Source organism: Cryptotermes secundus, unplaced genomic scaffold (genome assembly GCF_002891405.2).
Source record: "Cryptotermes secundus unplaced genomic scaffold, Csec_1.0 scaffold870, whole genome shotgun sequence".
Classification (NCBI taxonomy): Eukaryota; Metazoa; Arthropoda; class Insecta; order Blattodea; family Kalotermitidae; genus Cryptotermes; species Cryptotermes secundus.
In genome coordinates this window covers 767,002-781,639 of record NW_019743163.1, presented here as the reverse complement: position 1 = coordinate 781,639, position 14,638 = coordinate 767,002, and the positions used below count along the sequence as shown (strand labels likewise).

The window sequence follows — 14,638 nt, the reverse complement described above, 5'->3', positions numbered from 1 at the left end:
TCATTTCTCCTAGAGGTTGAGTCGACCCCAGGGCCATAGTGCGGCTGGAAGGATTAGGCCAATTGAAATTTCCAATGATCTCATTGGGAATCGAACCCGCGAACTTCCGGCTTGTAGCATTGCGCCTGAACCAACTACGCTACCGCGTGCCATGATGATGATAATAATAATAATAATAATAATAATAATAATAATAATAATAACCTTCACTTATTTATTTATTAGTGATTGGTTTAAACCCTCGGGTTCCACAAAACGCTGGAAAGTTCTTGAGTAGCTGCACAACTGGCAGCTTCTCAAGAAGGGCTCAGCTCCACGAGCGAGTGTGTGATTTGTTTAACGATGCTATCAGTAGGTGAGACTATTTAGCGTCGAATGTGAGGATGTTGGGTGGCCTGTTTCTATGTCATATCTCTGCACTCGCTTGGAGGGACTGAGGAAAACCACTAAAAGTGTGTGTGTGGCCCGGACAAGATTCGAACTGATTACCTCCCGAATACAAATCAGAAGCGTTAGAGGAAGACGGATTAATTAATTCCGAAAGCAGGGAACACGTAATGACGCCTCTCACTAAAGCAAGACTCACATGTCTAATGTTGCTGACACAGGAAACGTACCTAGGTCCCGTTCAAGTAAATCTGTGCTGACAGATGTCGCTAAGAAGAGTTTTCCCACGGTACAGAATTAAATATAGTGGCATATTTGGTCAGAGCATAAACTGTGGAGCCAGAGAAACAGCCATTGCTAAGTAACGGCTTGTAGCATGCAACACTGGAGTAACTGTTGGAAGCGGTGTTTCCTGTGCGGTGCGTAACGAAGCTATATAAGAAGCCTGAGACGGAAGTTATAAGAGTAGGGGACTGGAATAAGACGGTCGCAAACCTGTACAGACGTGAATCCGGAAGCAGAGGAAAGTCCGCCGTTCGAAGCCGCTACCAAGCAACGTGACTGACGACACTAGTCTGTGTGTGACAGTGATTTGTGAGACATAGTCACGAGTTGTGTCTTAATGTAGCCAATAAATCCGATCACCAATCCAAAGCACTTCTGTACACCAGTTACAGTTCTCTCCCTTGTAGCACCGGTGTTCATCAACACAGCGCATTGTTACGTCATCATGTTCGTAATGCTAGCGACTGCTGGTCCGTCTGATGCAAGTGGCTTACGTCACGAGTCAAGTATGATCTCACACACGTTAGGACCATACACAGAATGTGACACGTGCCACGTAATTTGAAATGTAGTAAACCTTCGCTAATCCGGAGTAACTGGCGGGAAAGGTCATACGAATTACGCGATAATCCGGATTAGTGAAGCAAAAGGTAACCCTAAAAGACACAAAAAGAACTTAGAACGCTAATAAATGGAAATTCTAATAATATAAGCAGTGCTCATGAAAATATTATGACATGTTGCGCAACGAAGGACTACGGCTATCACTGTAGAACCTTTATTTAAAAACAAATACAACAAATTAATCGATAGAAGACTCATAAGCTGTACTTGATTCTGAACGTAACAATGCAGGTTTGAAGGAACTGTCAAGTTTTGTCTGAACAGACAAATGGCTCGTTTGCCATTGTTCTTTTTTAAGTACATACTCAAGTGTGACAGCATTTTTAATTTTTCGCTCCGGAACATCCGACGTTCAGATTAACTATTAGCCTAATTATTGAGTGTTCACACACCACACACACACACACACACACACACATATGCGTACGTGCATGTGTGTAATGCAGTCTTGTTAATGCAACACTTCCTAGGCTGATGGTTAATATTGTCATATATGTATACATTTGCGACATGTTTGGACCACATGGAACCATCATCAGGTCTGCATGATGACTGGCATAACTTACTACACTACATTCAAATATTTCATGGCACGCAAGACTTGTATATCTAAAAGTGTTTTGTTCTGTTGTTGTGGCAGCAATGCGTGTGTTATCCAGATGTTTCTGGTTTCATACGTTGTGGTGGCTAGCATGTGAGGACGTCATTATCACGATATCCATGACGTAAAACATTTAATTTGTGAAACACTGGAAGCTCGAAAGTTTGATGTCCTCCCTTATCACCGTACTTCAACTTAAAAACAGACATTAATGTTGACAGTTGCAAGGGTACTTCAAATGGTCTATTACAAAAGCAATCGATGTTTACATCATGTCTAGCCTTTGATAGCTGAAACACGAAGTGGAAGACCACCACAACGAGTTATTATTATTATTTTATCTGGCTATAGATATCCGCTATCGGTTGATGTCTTTGTAGTGCGGAAACACATTCTGCAGGAGATAAGAATTACACGCAGCATCTTATCGAGAAAAATACAGGCAATTACATGTCTAGCAGGCCTAACGCTACGAACTATCATATCACTTAACGCTTAAAACCCTCTAGCGCATTCAAATAGAAAATTCAAAATTCAGTCCTACCTCACAGAAAACAGCGGGTCTCAATTATAAAGAACAATCTGTTAATAGCTGTGCAATATTCCCAGTTCTCACAACACAGTTTAACCAGTTTCAAAATTAAAACAAGAGAAAATTGTACATGTTGAAGTCTCGTCACCAAAATACAGGGCAAGAATCGCAGTATAAAGCAGAAAATTAAATCCTTAAAAAACGCGAGAGAATTCGTATGTTCAGAGATGACAGTAATAAACACAAAATTGCATTCATGAAGAAATTAATTTCGGACAGTACTTGCTTCCATTCAGTTCGCATTCTCATGTCTTCCCCTCTGACGTCTGAAAACTAGAATTTAGAACATACAAAACTATAATTTTGTCTCTGTTTCTGTATGGGTGTGAAACTTGGTCTCTGACATTGAGGGACGAACACAGACTGAGGGTGTTTGAGAACAGGGTGCTGAGGAGAATATTCGGACCGAAGAGAGATGAAGTGACAGGAGGTTGGAGAAAACTGCATAATGAGGAGCTTCATAACCTGTACTCTTCGCCAAGTATAATTAAAAGGATGACATGTGCAGGGTATGTAGCATAAATGGGGAGTAGAGGAATGCATGTAGAATATTGGTGGGAAAGCCAGAAGAAAAGAGACCACTAGGAAAACCAAGACGTAGGTGGGTGGATAATAATGGGTCTTAGATACTTTAGGGTGGTATGGATTGGATTAATCCGACTCAGGAGAGGGACTTTGTGGACACGGTGATGAACCTTCGGGTTCCATAAAAAATTGGGAAGTTCTTGAATATCCGTAGAACTGGCGGCTTCTCAAGAAGCGCTCAGCTCCATGAAGTCAGTTCATTTTTTGAAGCAACATTACCATCTTTGCAAGAAGGGAACAAAGGGACTGCATAATGGGCAGGTCTTGCCGACACGAGCCTAAGTTCTGCACATTAAATACATTGTAGGATTGCTGTATGGCTGAATTGTGAGAGGTGCACGCCTCTCGAGACAGTGAGTAGTGACACAACTGTCTGCAGGGATCTGACGCCGTGCGTCTATTAGTTTCTGTGGAACCTGCTGCCTCCGTCTTCAAGGAAAAAGAGTGATACCCGCATCTTCATGGGAATCTCATACCCTGATGAAGGAGACAGGTTAATCTCGATAAATATCAACCAGACCATACAGCGTCGCATAGTAGAACACAGTAATATTCAGATAGAATGCTTAAGGAAGGGGACAGAAGGAATGGAAGACAGACACTTCTACTCTGAAGACGGAGACAGTATGTGCCTCCGAAACGACGGCAGCGTTGCCCACATCCATGCGGTGGAACTGCCCACGAACTAAATTAGCGTCAAGACGAGTTGACCGCGGTGCTGCAGTGTCCAGGATTGATTGCGCAGGGTAGCCTACACGGTGAGGAGCAGGCAGATAGATCTACACTTGTGCGATCCGGCCCATTGTGTAGTTGATAAGGCAGCAATCTGTCAACACCGGGCATCTGTCAACTCCGAACAGCCGTTATCACTGCTACTGTGTCACGACTGTTTACCCTCTTCACAGTATCGTCTGCAGCGAAGAGCTGTGATTTAAACGGAAAGCCTGCTTCTCTTGTGGGGGGCTGGGATTTGATTCCAGAGTTATCTACACTGAGTACGGAAGCAGTATTTTCATCCGAAACGTTGCTGAACTTCTGCCGGATTTCAGGTTGTCACACTGCTGTGGGAAACTCGAAACTAAGGACATTTCTGTACTGCAAACACATCAATGTGTTACATTCACTCACTCATGGAGCTGAGCCCTTCTTGAGAAGCTGCCAATTGTGCAGCTACTCAAGAACTTCCCAGCGTTTTATGGAAACTGAAGGTCCATTACCGTGTTCACAAGAGCCCTGCACTGATTCCTATCATGAGCCAGATCAATCCAATCCATACTTTTTCATCATATCTACGATCCATTTTAATATTGTCCACCCACCTACGTCTTGGTCTTCCCAGTGGTCTCTTTGCTTCTATCAATGGGTTGCATTAAGGATATTAAACCTTCACAACATTCGCAATGATTTTGTGAGTGTTTCTGGCCCTGATGACGCAACATCTCCTTCCGCCTACACACAAAACATAACTTGTTCAGTGGACACACAAAGGAAACGCGCTGTCCGGATGTCTGCAGCGCCGCGTCCTCACAACAGCTGTTAGTAGCGCAATGCGTCTGTTTCCTGAGGAACACGAAGACATGTTTCAGCCATGCCCCAGACAATGAGACTGTGGATTCGATTCCCATTCTGCGCCATGTCCGTGGTTTGCCTTGCGATGGACAGATCCCCGTGCAAGGGGCCCTGTACAGTGTCTAAGCCAGTGTTTTCTAAATGGTGTCCCGCGAAACCCCGAGGTTCTGCAACCAAATCCATCTATAATACGAAGATATGGTCAATTGCAAATGATTTTGGAAGGAGTGATACTCTCTCGAGGACCAGTTTAGGCAGATGTTCATATGGCTAAGCTATCCCTGTAACCGGACGCGGAGGCCCATAGGGTTGTTAAGACGTCGAGGCTGCCACATTTTCTAGACAATCGGCTCAAAGTTAGCGGTGAGGTAGTCAGTCTTACGCGCCGCCAGGCCGTACTTTACCGCCATGAAGATTCTAGGTCCCCATTTCTGTTAGAGGCTGAGTCCACTCCAGGGCCATAGTGCGGCTGGAAGGGGTTTTCTTGGAAAAGCAAAGGCATGCCCAAACAAAAAGAGAACAGTAAGGTAAGACATGTTCCGCAGTTCCGTTACAGCAGGGCTTTGTGTTTGGCAGGAAGGTTCCAGTGGTCCCTGGGGGCCCTTGTCCACGCTGAAGCCTATGCCGACGTGTTGACTGCCTACAGTCATTCATGCAATTCCTCTGACATACAGAAATGAGGTTCATAATAGTCTTACAGGACTAAACAAAAAGTGTTTTGAAGACGTTACTGAATACCACAAGACTATAGGAAATGGATTTCGAGCTGCCTTTACAAATGGAAGAAACGCCTTGTGTGGAGGCCCTAACTGTCTGTCTGCTGCCTACCTGCCTCTGCCTTTCAAGGGGATTTCTTCAAATTCGATACGGTGTCTTGTCGGGGAGTTCAGTTTTCAGCCAAACTGATCCATAGCAAAGCCCCGTTTATACAAGCCCATAAATGTACTTGTCCATATGTCTCCTACACTCTTCCACACATTTCGTTGAAATTCGATGGCACGCGGTAGTGTAGTTGGTTGAGGCACTATGCTACAAGCCGGAAGGTCACGGGTTCGGTTCCCGATGAGGTAATTGTATTTTTCAGTTTACCTAACCTTTCCAGCAAGAATAGTTCAGCTGGAAGGAAGGCGCCGTTCATATAGGACTTGGAGCCCTGAAGTAGAGGAATAGCCATTGTTAGAAGCCGTTACCAGGAAACTACTAGTGCAGACACTGGGGGATAGAAAAAGACTTGTGAAGTGTGGAGACCAGCAATGACGCAAAAATTAATTGTAATTACGCGTCTTGTGCTCAGAGTAGTCAAAAAGCCAGTAACCAATCCAAGTGTACAGTCACTTATACACGTGACAGTACGATTGCGTACTCTAGTTAGACGTACATTCAAAGATGTTTTAGACGGAGCCTAGTGACTGGCTGGGCATGAATCTCAGAAGGCTGTGACAAGAAATACACACAGAATTTTGACTGGTAAACAATTTGAAAGTGGCAACTTGAAAGACATAGAAGCAGATGTGGGGATAATATTAATATGGATCTTAGGGAGACATGAAACAGACTCGGGATGGTGTCAAATGACCGCTTACGTACTGGCAGCCTTTGTCCTCTGGTTTACCGAAGTTCCCTGTGGGAGATGGACGATAATTTTGCTGAAAAGGGTAAAAAGAGAGAGGTAAAGCTATCTCTGTAGCAGGTCGTGGAGTCCTATAGGGTTGTCAGCCTTACGGGCCGCCCTTTACCCCCAGAAGATTCCTGGTACTCATTTGTGTTAGAGGCTGAGTCGACCCCAGGGCCATAGTGCGGCTGGAAGGATTAGGTCAATTGCAAGTCCAATGATCTCATCGGTAATCGAACCCGCGATCATCCGGCTTGTAAAATAAAGTTTAAAGCTCATGCAGAAATCTCTGCTTTCTTTTGCTGCAGAAATTCAATATCGTTTCCCAGATTTAGATCGGTTTCTGAAGGTAAACAGTGACTCAGAGCTACCTACACGGAGATTCGGAGATTGAAGGAAAGGTCAAAGGCCTTTGTTTACGTCCGTGTGCCTAATTCCAACACGGCGCCTGCGTAAACAGTCATGATAGAAGCATTGTGAATAACATTCAGTGCAGAGTGTAAAACATGTGCATTAGCGAGGTTGATTTTATGACACCAGAAATATTTTCCCTTTCATTGCGATATTTATTTGGGACAAACATGGTCACATGATTTTTAAAAACAAATTTCTGAGAAGAGCGTAGAATGTAAGGTTGATTCAGTAACAGATGACAAGGGGAAATTACTTTATATCCTNCTGTACTATTAGCATAAATAAAGGCAGAAATGTGGTATGGACGAAACAGTGGAGCATGAACACAATGAAACTGGGAAAACCATACTAAATTTTGGTTTTGAATATAAGAACTAATGCAAACACTTGCGAGACCTACAGGGGCATAACATCAAAACGAATCATTGAGGACTTGTTAGAAAAGTGTTTCTCGTTGGGGTTCAGTGGCGAATTTCTGTATGAAACCGTGCAATCTGGGCCTTCATTAAAATAGATAATTTCCTCCCCACGCGAATGCTTAAAATAAATAAACGAAGAGAAAAAGCACAAATTCCGGTACCGGGAATCGAACCCGGACCTCCTGGGTGAGAGCCAGGTATCCTAACCACTAGACCATACCGGACATGAAAACCGAAACGGTAGACACATTTATTTAGAGTACACTGACTTGGCATCTCTTCGAGCGTGTGTTTCCATTGTGATCTATTGCGTTATGATCCCTTAGTCTTATAGACAGAAACTGCCGTCCTCATCTCCCACACTGAAGAAGACGGCAGGCCTCACGAAAACCACAATAACCAAATTCTAAACTACACGGTGTCACTGCTCAGGAGGTCACGACCTGAATTTTCACCTCCGCGAAAAGTTTCAGACTCCCAAGACCAAGACGTAGGTGGGTGGGTAATATTAAAATGGATCTTAGAGGTAGGATGGGATGGTATGGACTGGATTTGTCTGGTTCAGGATAGGGACCATTGGAGGGCTGTAGTGAACACGGTAATGAACCTTCGGGTTGCATACAGTATTGGGAAATTCTTGAGCAGCTGCACAACTGGCGGCTTCTCAAGAAGGGCTCAGCTCCATCTAGTGCCGAGGCCAACAATTGTGGAGATATACCTGCACTCCCCCATACGTCTTCGAGGTGTGGAGTTTAATTCTCTGTAGCCATTATTTTAAGGAATAAAAAACACTGTCTTCGCATTACGTTCGAAAACAGCAGATGTATATTTCTTTACCAAGTACTAGTCAGGAGATCCTGAAAAGATCTAAAAACTTCCGTTTGTACAAAATATACTTGATTCTGCAGGGTTCTCACCACTCAGACTTACTGGATCCTTGGATTTCCCCCATCGTCCGGTATTCCAAAGAACATGACATTTCGGAAACTGGATCCAGCCCAGTGTCTGAGGTTAGCTATTTCTGACGGAACCAACAGAATAGGTGCCTCTCCTTTCATCTGAGGACGGAAACAGATTTAGTTTCCGAAACGTAGTGTCTTTCAGAATATCGGACTGTGGACAAAGTATAAAAAAAATCAGAAATTCCATGGGCTATACTGTGTAACTCTTTCCAAACGATTTTATTTATTACCACTGTTGTGAAAGAGGCAACTGGCCTGAGCAGATCTGTGACATGCGCATTAGCGAGAGGGGGTTATGCCACCAACATCGCAACCTGTACCTAGTCCCTGACACTGCGCCGTTGTCAGTTTGTCACACACTCAGCAGCAGAAGGCGCTATTACGCTGTTCGTGGTAAATGCAATGGCAGCAGTATGATCTCTGCGAGAAGCATCCGAAAGAAATGAAATGGAGGGCTGAGAGGAGATGTCACGGCTGAAACTCATGTGCCTACACCGTTATTGCTCGGACACCTTCAATTCTACAAACACGAACAAATCGAACGGAAGACACATGAAGTCATGCCGGACTTGTAACGAAAACAAACACAACTAACGGTGGAGTCAGCTAATTACGAAATACGAAGAAACTCCTCAGTCAGCTTGTCTCTTTTCCGCTTGTTTTGCTCAAGTAAGGAACAATACAAATTCACAGCTCTCACCCGCTTGTCACTGCTAATCACAGCTTCACGAGACAGACTGGTCTCAGTGCTGATGCCGCATTCCTCAAGCCTGTCAGCACACACGCAGTCCACTGATACTGTCATCACAAGGATGTTAAAGCACTGTACAAGTATAGACAGGCTGACAAATAAGTACACTGACCCGACCTCCTTTCATGAAGACAAGAATGGGCAGGATAATAATGTAAGATAAATTTGTCCATCTGCTTAATTAATAAAGCACAACGCCATGAAGACGTATGGGGGAGTCGAGGTATAGCTCCGCCATTCTTGACCTCGGCACTAGACGGAAGTGAGTGGTTACCTTCACTCATTGGCCGCTTTACCACCAGAGAAGGGTTCCCTGGCACCCATTGGATAGGAGGCTGCGTGAACCCCAGAGCCGGTCTGGACGCTGTGGAGGAGAGAAAAACATCTTGCACCTGCACAGAATCGAACCCCGGCCATGAAGCCCATATCCCACCGCTATACCCACCAAGTTATTAAGATCTTCGAAAATAAATCACATAGACTTTTTTAAACCTTGTTACTTGTCGCTCTGCCCTTATCTGGCATATGTATCAATTGCTTTGAACAAGTTGTCACGGTGAATTGCGCCAGGTTACATATAAAGCTACGTATTTTGACTGGAGGCACAGAGCCAGCGAAGTACATGCCGCGACATACATATACATATATACTTTTTTTTTTTAATACAGCTAGTGGGGTGGGACTAAGTTCCTTGTACTGCGGCCACTTCTGGCCTATTGTACAAGCCCCAGATGATAGGTGAGGGTGATTGTGGAGCAATAGGTGGAATGAAGATTGGGAGGGCAAACTGAAGTACTCGGAGAAAACCTGCCCCAGCGCCACTTTGTCCACCACAAATCCCTCTTGACCAGACCCGGGATCGAACCCGGGCCGCCGCGGAGGGAAGCCAGTGACTAACCGCTTGAACTATGGCGCGGCCTACATATATACATACTTTTGCAGCTGGTTTATATGAAAGTACATAAAATTCGTCTTGCGGAACATAGGTCGGAGACTGTCTCTAATTGTGCTTAGCCAAGACGCCATTAAATCACATGGAGGGACTGAAAGGTGATTATGAAATTGCTTTTCTGACACTTGTAGGTCAAGCTGTCCCTTCCCTTGAGTGCAGCACCAAATTAGTAAGACCTATGGGGACAAATGGAAGCGAATGGTCAGCTAAACGTCCCCGGCCGTTTCATCCCAGAGATCCAGCTCCCGTTTTGTGTGTAGTTCTTAAGAGTGTTCCGTCTCATATAAGGCCTCGTTATCTTTGACTTCGGAAGTACAGGGACACACCCTGGCAAGATGTCGTAACCACTCGGTGTACACACGTAAAATTACTTCTTTGTTAATTTCAACATTTTAACGGTCCTATGGCTCACACTGACAAAAGAGGTGGGGGCCAATTTATCTCCAGTGGCCCCCTGTTCAGCTGTTTCATACGTTTAACGACGGTTCTCTGTACACAAGCACTATTTAACATATAAGAGGTCGGGATCCTGCAAGGCTCCAAGCCAGCATCTCGCTAATGGCAGTAGCGAGGTGACGAGGGCAGCATGGCTCCTCTGGGGCCTGGCAGAGACACAGAGCGGCAGAAAGTGTAGCAGGAAATTCACGGGAGGAGTGAGACACAAGTATGAATTGAGATTCTAACAGTACACACAATAAATAGAATGCAAATACAATTACAACAAAAATTATATAAATTAATATTAATAGAAAAATAAGCTAATTATACATTAAACTCTAATAGCAATGAAATACATAATGTCATGAACTGAAGCACTCACATTTCACCATGAACTTCCCTTCATTCCACTTCCCTACACTTACGTACCCTTCACATCCTCACCACAAATTACTTCAGTTCACCTTCACTTCACTTCACTTCATACGCCTTCACTTCGCCTGTTTATCACGTTCCTACCCCTGTACCTAAAACTACTTGGTTTACAGGGACAGTCCCTAAAGCATCTGAAGGCAGTTGGTCCCAGAGCTGGATGTTCCTATTTACAAAGGAGTATTTCCCGATATCTGTCTTTTGCGTTCTGCTCCTGATTTTCCTGTCATGATGGCCCCTGCTCAGTATAGCCCATAGCCTTCCAAGCCCGTTCTCCCGTGTATGCTTTGAAGAGAGCGCATATGCGAGCTATCTGCCGGCGCTGTGTCGAGGTTCCCCAGTTCACATGGTTCCTATGAAGTGCAAATTTAGCCGCCATGTTTTGCACCCGGTCTGACGCATTTATCTGCCCTCCCTGTAAGGGTCCCAGCACGTCGCCCTATATTCCAGAACTGGACGCACTAAGGATGTGCAGGCTAAACATTTAGTGTTGCTATTTCCCTTTCTAAGAACACGCATTGTAAAATGAAGTGCCTTCCTGGCTACTTCACCGTGTAATTAACTTGATCAGCCCAACTTACAACACTGCGTAAAATTATTCCCAAGTATTTACAACTGCTCGCTTTCGGAATTACTATCTCCCGTAACGAATAATTGAGTGGTTCCGTCACTCGGGGTCTCCTAGAACAAACGCCATGTAGTCCGTTGAATGTCAACCGACGTTTCGAAGGAACATGTCAACTACACCTTAACGTGCTGCCTGCTTCACGCTGGTTTCTTGCATGGCTTATTCTTCGACCCGTCGGATAATGTGGCTTTGTTTAACTAAGCCTCTTCCCCACTTCCTGGGTAGATTCTGGGAAGTCTTGTCAGCGCCGTGTTCCTCGGCTGGTCAGCCGTCACGTTTCATCCTACTTGTTGAGCAAGATGCAACGCTCAACAAGGAAATGTCTGCTACACAACTTGAAGCTTGTCTCCGTCGAGTGTGGGAAAGAACTGCACGCTGGAGGAAGTTCAGGCCTGAACATGACAAGTGCCAGCATACTGTCCTGTCAGTATACTATTTATTGCAAACCCGAGGGCGTTTACTATGTTCTGTCGGAGAGCCATATGTTCAGTGCGACAAGATGTAATGTAAATTCAACTACTGAATGAAGAGTTCATAAACGGCCAGGCATCTAGCATCCTGACTCCAGAGAGACACATATGAGTCGTGATGCACCTGTAACACCTCAGTAAACATATCCCGCGGCAAGGATAAAGCAACAACAGAGGGCATTCGTTTCTAAGCAACGGATGTTTTCTGTGTGTTGACCTAATCCTTCCAGCAGCACTATGACCCTATGGTCGACTCAGTCTCTAACAGAAATGAGTACCAGGAATCTTCCTCACCGCCATCTGTGAGCCGATTGTCTAGAAAATGTAGGAGCCTCGACGTCTCACAACCCTATGGACCTTGAAGGCCTGTTACAGGGATAGCTTCACCTTTTTACCTTTAATTAGACTTGCTCTGGGGACCAGCCAATCACCTGCCCACTAGGTACAAAATATTTCTCTAGTGACGTAGGTGCTGGAGCGGACAACCTATCACACACACACACACACACACACACACACACGCGCGCGCGCGCACTTAATGCCGAGGTTTAGTTACCGCTAGGGACCGGATTTTAATGCAAATGCATATTTCTTTCTTGCAACCAGAAAGTATGCTCGTTTGGATATATGTATGAATTACTTCCTTTCTTAAATTTTGGACATGGTTTGATGGTGCACATAAATGCATATTTTGCCTGTTTTATGAATAAGCATCATATTTTCGAAGATCTCTATTTATACTGCATACTTGCAGTATTTGCATATTAATAAGAAGGAACAATCTACCCCATATCTTCTTGCGGTAGAGCAATTCCGAATTTTTTATCAATTCCATGAATTTACTATGGCCGAATGGCATTCAGTATGAGCGCGTATTGCTCTTTGTGACTGATNCTGCTCACTTCTCTCATCTTCCATCCGCCATTTCCTCACTGGAGGCAAGCAGTAGCAATACTACTTTGTATCAGTCGTTAAATGTGTTCAAAACCACTGTTTCCAAATTGAATTCGGTTCCTGGAAGAGTTGGTGAAGTAGTAAAGGAAAAAGTACACAACATTCTTTAAAGAATTCCAGAATATGGACAAATTTGTGAAATTGAAGAAATGTTAGCCGGTAAACGTACTGAACTGCCAAGTAAAAAATCACTAACAGTGGAGCAAATAGCGGCTTTTGTACATGCACTCCTAAGTTCCTGTGAGGTGGAAAGAAGTTTTTCCCGCTATAAGGACATCTTACGAGACAATAGGAGGCGACTAACTGTGGAAACCCTAAAACATTTAGTAATTGTGAACTGCAACAGAAGAGAAGTTGAAAGTTCGGAGAGCTAAACGTGAGTACCATTGGTTTTTTTAAATTTATAATGAAATATGTTGGCTTTGTTGCATGATTTGTATTTAAGTATAGCTTTTTATTGCAAGTGTGATCACATAAAATGAACTTAAATATTGATTTGCTGGTCTTAAAATAATGTAAAATCAATTTTAATATTTAGTATAAAATTTTATGTGCATATTTCGGAAGTTTTTCATGCATAAATGCGTACATATGTAAGGGATTATTATGGCATAAAAATCCGGTCCCTAGTTATCACGCACATGCGCCTTTATACCCCTGTACGTCTCTTCGGTGCGGTGCATTAGAAGAAATCTTAACTAAACACAAATATCGAGCCTTCTGGCCGAATTTGGCGTGTTGGACGTTACCTCAGGAAAGGAACTGCAGACTTCTGAGCTGTTGGGTGCCAGAATAAAATACAGTAACAGCTAAATCCGCGGAATTGGGTCTTCTTTCTTGAGAAGCTAATATTTCAGTTAGTACTGTGTTTCTGGGCATTACTCATCTTGTTTTTTTATTTCAAACACACAACGTTTCGGAGACTGGATTCTGTCTCCGTCTTCAGGTGGAACCTAATCAGTTGTTCCCGATCTCAGTCTCCTAAACGTTGTGTGTTTCAATAAATACAGGATATTATCAATAAACACAATAACTGTATTCATATACCATTGTCACAAAGTTTTAGATGCGAATAGTTGCTCAACTACTCAAGAAACACCCCTCCGTATAACTCTATTGTTTGTTCCCGTCCTCACAAGAGAGCGCCACTTGTCCACCAAAGACACGGGGCATGCGCAAACATGAAGCTGAGTCATTTTTATAAAACGAGGAACTTTACAGCGCAATCAACTGACACGAAAAGATAAGATCTACTGAAACAATCGCATTTCCTTATTTATAGGCATTTATCTTATGAGTGAGACATAAAAACAGGGTCACGGGTCCAAGTCCGGAAAATCTGTGGCAACAAGCGACTATGTACCTCTCCGGAATTAGACAGTGGGTCCATCAGGGGTCAACATCCTCGTAATGGGCTATCAGCTCACATTTCATGTGGAACTGGTGTCACCAATCACAAGATAACGCGAAATCATACAACAGACAACTTCCACGTGAAATCACCACGTTGCTTCAGATCAGACAAGTAGGGCCTAAGTAACACCTCGNGTTTATAAATGTAAAAATTACGTCTTTGTTTGGTTCTTTGTTCAGTTTCTATGCTCTCTGCCTTATCTCCTCATTTCGTAGCAAAATGTATCCCACGGTTCTTGAAGTCTGAAATTAATTTAAATATTTGTTCAAGGCTCGTTTTCTGCCGTACAGAAACCAAGTTGCGTCAGTGGATAATGCTGTTTACAGAAGTAAGTGCTGTGTACCGTGAAAATCATGCGAGACCCATGAAGACGCTCTGCGGGCAAAACGCAGAGTTCACGAATTTTAAAGCAGGTGGTACAAACAAAAGCCGATGTGTTTTAAAAGGTTAGATATTTCAAACTTTCTCTCCTAACGAAATATACTGTAATTACTCGGTATACTAGGCCATGTAGAGAATGAACTAGACTGTGCTAAAGAATCAATATTT

General features: G+C 43.7%; 1 non-coding gene across 1 annotated transcript; it reads right to left on the bottom strand.

The window, feature by feature from the left end:
- Window positions 1–7,240: 7,240 nt before the first annotated feature.
- Window positions 7,241–7,312, bottom strand: Trnae-cuc. Its single transcript has one exon. It is a non-coding gene; the product is annotated as a tRNA-Glu (tRNA).
- Window positions 7,313–14,638: the final 7,326 nt, after the last annotated feature.